Source organism: Sus scrofa, chromosome 9 (genome assembly GCF_054392235.1).
Source record: "Sus scrofa isolate SSC_HxYL_T2T_F1_AM1 chromosome 9, Sscrofa_HxYL_maternal_Yorkshire_Landrace_v2.0, whole genome shotgun sequence".
Taxonomy (NCBI): Eukaryota; Metazoa; Chordata; class Mammalia; order Artiodactyla; family Suidae; genus Sus; species Sus scrofa.
Window position 1 is genome coordinate 52,169,160 of NC_139391.1, and position 7,975 is coordinate 52,177,134.

Below are 7,975 nucleotides of genomic sequence, written 5' to 3' on the forward strand. Positions count from 1 at the left end.
TCCTCCTTAGTATCCGGTGAGGTGTGTGTTCAAGTCAGCTGAAGGGAGGTCCTCCAACTCCTGCCCCAGGTCTGAATCTGGATGCAGGCCTCAGCCCATCCCCCACCCAATGACCTGAGGCAGCTCTCGCACCTCCACTAGTTAATAAGCAAGGCTGCCTTGTTCTGATGGTTTTCCTGAACTTACAGTGGGCTCCCAACATCCCCCAGGTTTCCCTCTTCATCCATGATCCCCTCTTGGGACTCCCACAACCACCTGTGCCTACTCTAGCCTTATCAACAGAATCCCAAGTGTGGAACTTTCCTGTCGTTTTGATCTGACATATGTTTAGCAAATCATAAACCTAGCTCAGTTCCACTGTCCTGTTCCAGGAGAACAGAAAGTGCTCTTTCTTCCTTAAGAACCAGCCTGAATACTCTTTCACTTCTGAGGGACATCTGCTACATAGGATCGTGTCTACAGGACAGAACTTTGACTCAGTTTCCTAGGTGTATGTGAACACCGAACACCTATGGGAAGATCATTTAAATGCCTTAAGGCTTTAGTGTCAAAGGGACAGAGTTGTTTTACCTAAAATGCCTTCTTTCTAAGCAGCAGGAATATTTCCACTAACAACCCAATCCAAAAACAGCCCATGTTCTAGCACTCCCCACCCTCACCCCACTCCAACACACGATCCCACAGCAAGCAAAGCAAAAATAACAAAAGTATATCAACCCAAATAACTACCAGTTCTTACCTCATTAAAAGCAAACATGCCACACAGCTACAGAATAACCGAAGTTTGTAGTTAATAATCCTCTGCTTTTTGGTGTTTCAATCTGACCAAAAAAGGGAAAAAAAGTCAAACCAAGCAAACATCACTTCCCAATGTGAAAGCCAGGGTTCATTTGGGTAGAACCACTCTCATTTTCACATAGGGAAAGACAATTGACCGAATGTCCAAATTCCTATGTCATGATCCAATCAGAGGGGCGTGTGACCTGCCTTTGATGTTGGCTGGTGCCCTAGAGGAAGTTTTCTCTTGCAGATGGCCTGCCACAGGCCCTACAATGGCTGCGTTCCAATATCTGTTCACCTATATCTGGGCCATATTGGATGACAGTCCACGAGGGCAATTCTGTCAATGTCTCCTTCCTTTTGAAGTCTAGGTAAGAGACCTATCCATGCTAACACTAACTGTTCTCACAGAAGCTCACACGAAGATTCAATAGATGATTTTTGTTAACACCATCCTCAGTCAGATGGCTGATCTGGGTTGGTTTAATGAAAGTGATGGGCCCTTCATTCCTAGTGAACGACACTGGCAGGCTCGTGTTCATCCACCCAAGAGGCCATTGGTTGGGTCTAATGGGCAGAAGTCATTAACATACAAACTTTTTCAAGGAAACTAGGGTCAACTACAACAGAGTACCCACCCAATGAAAGAAACTTCCCACTTTTAAAAATCAAAGTAAACCCCTCCAAGGTTGTCAATGGAAAGAGAATATCCGAACAAAAAAGGCAGCAAGAGGAGTTCCCACTGAGGCTCAGCAGTAACAAACCTGGCTAATATCCATGAGGACTCAGGTTCTATCCCTGGCCTGGCTCAGGGGGTTAAGGATCTGGCGTTGCCTCAAGCTGTGGTGTAGGTCAAACACACAGCTAGGATCCAGTGTTGCTGTGGCTGAGATACAGGCTGGCAGCTCCAGCTCCAGTTCAACCCTTAGACTGGGAACTTCCATATGCCGAGGGTGCCGCCCTAAAAGAAAAAAAAAAAAAAAAGAAAAAGAAAGAAAGAAAAAAGTAAAAAGGCAGCAAAACCATAAAGCTGGACTCTGATCTCCTGAGAGCCATTTCCTCATAAGGTCCCTCACTGATGGATGCTGCCACCCGGTTGGCCATTGAGCCTTGGACACTGGGGTCTGAGTATACAATTCTTCCTTTAATGTGCTTTTGCATAACCAAGACAAAGTTGAAATGCTTAACCAAACTAAAGGAAGGAAACCATAAAACAGAAATAGAAACATTAAACTAGATAAACTGGTTGTAAGTAAGTTTCCTTCCCAGGCTGGCAGGCCTGGTCTTGTTCTGTCTCCCATGCTCCTACCATGAAGCGGGGCCATTCCAGAAAAGATTTTCATGGAACACGTGTCCGAATGTCTCAGCTCTTCAGAATGGAAGCTCTGAGACTGAACTTCAGACAGATGAGGAGTTGCCTCCCGATTTATGGCCCGACTACCAAGTTCTTAGTGAAGACATACCTGGGCCTCTAACAGAATCATGGCCCACTGCAAATTAGGTCATGCCTGACCACAGAAATATGCACTTTTCTTTACCCTTTGCTTCCTCTAGATGATATTCATTCACCCCCTTCTTCATCCAATCATTCAAAAAATGTTCTTTGAATATCCACTATATCCCAGACATTGTAATAAGGCTACAGTGGTAAAGAAAACAGCACCAATCTCTTTCCTTTTGGGGGGAGAAGGGGTTGTTTTTTCTGGGTTTTTTGTTTTGTTTTGTTGGCCATATCTGTGGCATACAGAAGTTCCCAAACCAGGGATCGAACCTGTGCCACAGCAGTGATAATCCCAGACTTTTAACCTACTGCACCACCAGGGAACTCCAACTAATCTCTTTCTATATGGGGTTTCCAGTCTAATAAACATACAATTGAAAGATAAGTATGAAAGAGTCCCTATATGTCAGAAACACATACTTGAATATTTATGACAAAATGGTAATGGGGGAATCATACAGAATATAGATTAAGTAAGTTTGGTCATGAGCTGAGACTTAGTGAATGTGAGTCATGGGTACAGTGGAGCTCATTATATATACACTACTTGCTTTTGCATGTTTGTTTGTTTATTTATTTATTGTCTTTTGTCTTTTTAGGGCCACGCCTGCAGCATATGGAGGTTTCCAGGCTAGGGGTCCAATCAGAGCTGTTGGCCTACCACAGCCACAGCAACTCAGGATCCAAACTGAGTCTGCAACCTACACCACAGCTCACAGCAACACTAGATCCTTAACTCACTGAGCAAGGCCAGGGATCGAACCTGAGTCCTCATGGTTGCTAGTCACTTTCGTTAATCACTGAGCCACAACGGGAACTCCATGTTTTGTACGTGTTTAAATTTTTCTAAAGCAAAACAGAGGGTAAAAACAAACCAAAAAAAGTATTAATACAAGACAATAGTCTCTAGATACCAAATGAATGACAGCCATGGCCAGTGGATCCAGATCAAAACCACTGCTCCATCCAAGCTCTCAGACCAGAGAGTGTCAGCACCAAGAAGCGTGAGACTGGGACACTGGCCTCACACCCTCCAAGAGACGCTCTTCAAGAGAGTCTCCCGGGAGTTCCCATCGTGGCTCAGTGGAAACAAACCCAAGTAGTCTCCAGGTAGATGCAGGTTCAATCCCTGGCCTCCCTCAGTGGGTTATCAGGTGTTGCTGTGGCCGTGGTAGCGTAGGCCAGCAGCTGTAGCTCCCATTCCATCCCTAGCCTGGGAAATTCCATATGCTGTAACTGTGGCCCTAAAACAGAAAAAAAATCGTCTCCCTGTCCTGGATAGGTGTTTCCCCCTCTTCCATAAGGTAGACAATGACAAGGAGAATGGCCTGCGTCCACTGGACACACTCACTGGTAGGACCAGGAATCTATTTTCTCTGTCCAGCAGAACCACAAAAGGAAAGAGGGTCTTTAAATTGACCAAGGAAGAGGGTAAAAAAAGCATACCCCAAGTCTTTTTTTATAAAAACCAATTAAAACAAGCAATTGTTTGGACCAAAATTGAGGTGGCTCTTAGATTTGTGTTAGAGTTTAAAATATTATCCAAACAGTGGTTTCCTTGTTATAAAAGTGATGATGTCGGTGCAATGTTTCCAAGGTGGGATCTGAGGCCCAGCAGGTGCACACGCTGCTTAGCCATCACTGACTTTTATTCACAGGGAAAGGTGGGGAAGCACCCTGAGCAGGGGGAGGTGGAGTACTGTCAAACCAGCAAATGTTTGGGGCCATACAGGAACAAGGAGCAAACCACATCCAGGGCTTTGAACTCCACTGAGACCCTGAGTAAAACGGTGTGGAGGCGGAGGAAGCAGGGACAAGGGGCAGGTGTGTCAGAGCTCCAGGGAACAGCAGGGCTGCAGAGCAGGCGTGAGCACATAGCTGGTGTGACCTAGAGGTCCAGGAGTGCTCCTGTGACGTAAAACCCTGGGTGAGAGGCAGGAGGCTGGGATTGCTGGGCCCTGGGCCTTCCTGGACTGGGAAAGCATAAGCTAACAGTGACACTAAATGCAGGGGATGTCTCATGACATGGTCCTTCTGCACATTCTCAGCCCCTCCACTACTCTGAGTCCTAGTCTTCCTCCAAACCATCCTCCTCCAGGAACTCTCAATTATTTCCCCACCTCTCAATTCTCATAACACTTACTGTCTGCATCATTCGTTTGGCATCTAGCATTTATTACTTTAGGATATATAACTACATCTCATGCATAAAAATATGCAGATAGATATATACATCAATATCTATATATACACACACACATATATATATCTACATACATATACACTTTATCCGTAAGACCCTAAGAGCCAAGAGAAAAAAGACTATGTGTGTTTTGTTAACCACTGTAACCCATTCCTTTCAGCCCAGTACAAGTGCTGGGAATCCTAGAGGTGAAAACCCACAGTATTCAAAGCTAGAACAGCTGCATTTTAGTCCCATTTCTGCAGTTCACTAGAGGTCTCATACCGGACAAGTTGAAACTGACAGCACGAAGGGCCTGAACCTAGCCAGAACACAGACTGGAACTTGAACCCACGTGCTGGGACTCAAACCCAGCCAAAACCCAACCTGGGACTTGAACCCACGGTTTTACATTCAAGTTACTCACCCTGTGTTCGGACTCACCAAGGATCAGGTTCTTTAAGTCTCTGAGCAGAAGGAATTCAGCGAGAGACAAAGTGATAGGCAAGAAACAGATTTACTAGGATAGGACGCTTGTAAGAGATGCAAGCAGGCAGGCAAGGAAGCTCTGCCCAAGGATCAGGTGGGCCACAGTTTTATCATCCAAGGGGAGGGGGGGCTGGAAAGGCCCGCCTCTTCCTTTCTGGGAGTAGTAGCTCCTCCTTAGTATCCGGTGAGGTGTGTATTCAAGTCAGCTGAAGGGAGGTCCTCCAACTCCTGCCCCAGGTCTGAATCTGGATGCAGGCCTCAGCCCATCCCCCACCCAATGACCTGAGGCAGCTCTCGCACCTCCACTAGTTAATAAGCAAGGCTGCCTTGTTCTGATGGTTTTCCTGAACTTACAGTGGGCTCCCAACATCCCCCAGGTTTCCCTCTTCATCCATGATCCCCTCTTGGGACTCCCACAACCACCTGTGCCTACTCTATCGCTGTCAAAGTCATACGTCACTTAACCTTTCTAGACCTCATTTCCTGTGCAGAAAAAAGGGTTAAACATACTAATCCCTCCTTACACAGTTCTCAAAAGCACAGATTAAACTGTGGATGTGAAAGCACGTTTTAAGTCTACTCAGTTTGAAGCTAAGGTTATGATTCTGTTTTGAGTTTCATCCAGACTCTTCCATTTAATGATGGTGTAGCCTTGTGCAAATTCCTCAACCCCTAAAAGCCTTTGCTTCCTTATCTGTAAAATAGGAAACAGAATGCCTAACTCACAGTGTGGTGGTAAGAATTAAATGAAATCACACGTATAACGTGGCTAGAACAACACAGCACCTGGTGCTCACTCAGAGGTCCTCACCGCTTCCCCCCAACTCACAAGTGTGTCATGTGAAGCTTTCTGTATCATGTCCCCATCAGCACCCTGCACACAGCACAAGTTTAAGAAATATTTACTCCTGATACAGCTGTTAATGAGAATGATGTTGATGATAACACCTAGCAACTATTAGTAAAGATGACCTAATGGTTGCCTAATGCCCAGCAAACCTGACTTTTATTATTATTATTATTATTTATTTATTTATTTATTTTTTTTGTCTTTTTGCTATTTCTTGGGCCGCTCCCGCGGCATATGGAGGTTCCCAGGCTAGGGGTCGAATCGGAGCTGTAGCCACCGGCCTAGGCCAGAGCCACAGCAACGCGGGATCCGAGCCGCGTCTGCAGCCTACACCACAGCTCACGGCAACGCCGGATCGTTAACCCGCTGAGCAAGGGCAGGGACCGAACCCGCAACCTCATGGTTCCTAGTCGGATTCGTTAACCACTGCGCCACGACGGGAACTCCAAACCTGACTTTTAAATTCGAACACACCCCTGAGCCCTGGACGTTCCCCTCTTGCCATTATGACATGTGGGGTGAAGGTGGGAGGAGGCCTCCGTCTGGCAGAGGCCCCTTTAAAAATGTACCCGGGTTCCTCCTCTGCCAACCAAGTTCTAAAAATATTACTCCAGCAAAAGCTGAAATATTTGCAGAGAAAACTGAATTTCCTGCTACCCTCACCCCCTCCACTCAAATGGGTAAAATCCTGACCTGAGAAGCCCCCAGATCAGCTCCACCAAAGGCACAGCCTCCTACTTTCCACCCCCGCCTCACCATGGAGTCCCTCTGTGGGCTTGAGCTGGGATGTTATGTTCAGACAGTACCCACTCCAGGGAGGGGAAGCCACAAGTATTGGCAAATAGCTTGCCATGTGCCTTGGCTTTCCTCTCTGCTTACGAGGACCAACTCTCTCCAAATCCCCTTCCATCTGTCCCAAGAAGGATCTGTATTGGACCCCAGAAGCTTGCCACTAATCCATCTTTTATCCTCTCTTTTGTCGAATCATCTCCTCCTTGGCTGGCCCTGCCTTCTATCCTGTGCCCTCCATCTCCGTGCTCCCTGCTGGGTCCACCACACCCACAGGCCCCAGCTCCCTCTCTAACCTGGCCCTCCCTGCCTTCCTCTCCCTTCCAGGCCTGCTGCCATCCTTCTCCCTCAACTGTGGGGGCCAGCGAAGACAGAGGAGATGTTTTGAAATCTGAAGAGTCAAGGAGGATAACTGCAGCACCGAAGGCCAGCAGGTTAACAGGTAATACTCCGAAGGCTGACGTTGGCACCAGGCCTGAGGCCAGGCAGTCTTCCACGGCGAGTGTCATCTGGTCTCGCAGAGTGAGGTAGCCTGCTGCCCAAAGCAGCCTGGCCCAGCATTCCACGGTGCTTCTGTCCCCTTTCCTTGTTCATCTATTCAAGAATCAGAGGTTCAGTTTCACCCGGCCGAGCTCGCTGACAAACTCCAGCCACCCAGTCCAGAAAAGGAACCCCTTCCCAGGAGAAGTGAGTGCCCTTAATGCATGGTGGTGAAGGGGTCCGCTCCTGTGCATGTCTTTGGATGTCAGTGTGCCCACAGTGTGTGGCTCTGTGGATGTGTGGACAGTGTGTTTGTCTGTGTGTAGGTGTCAATAAATGGGGCCATCCGTGTTGCTGCTCCTGCCTCTGGATAGTTGAGTCCGTGGGTGTCTGTCTTCCGATTCTGGCCTCTGCCTTCTGTCTACCTTTTCCTCACTCGGTGCCTGCCCATCCCCCAGGACAGCACTGAGGCCAGTTCTGCGTAGGCGCCTCAAGAGGGCTGTGGCTGAAATGGTTTGGTTTTGTGGCTTGAACTGACAGTTGTGTATCTGTTCTCCCTTGGGCCTGGTGGTATTCAGAGACATCTTGCCCCACACAAAGGTATTTTTTAGGAAGAGGAAAGGGCTGTGCTCCCTGTGTGGGGGTGCATTATAAAGATACCCCCCTTCAGCTCTGACCAGCAGGAAGAAGGGCCCAGAGGCAGCGCAGCCTGCAGAGGGATGTTGCCTAGCAACTTGGGAGACTTTACTGCAAACTCACTAAATCCCGAATTCCTTGGCTCTAATTTGGGAAGAGAAAAGCACGGAGTCCAGGCCTGATATCCAGTCTGCCCCCAACGTCCTCCTTCCCTCTCTCCTCTGGATTCTGGAGTTGAAATCCAACAAGAATTAGCACAAACCAGGGT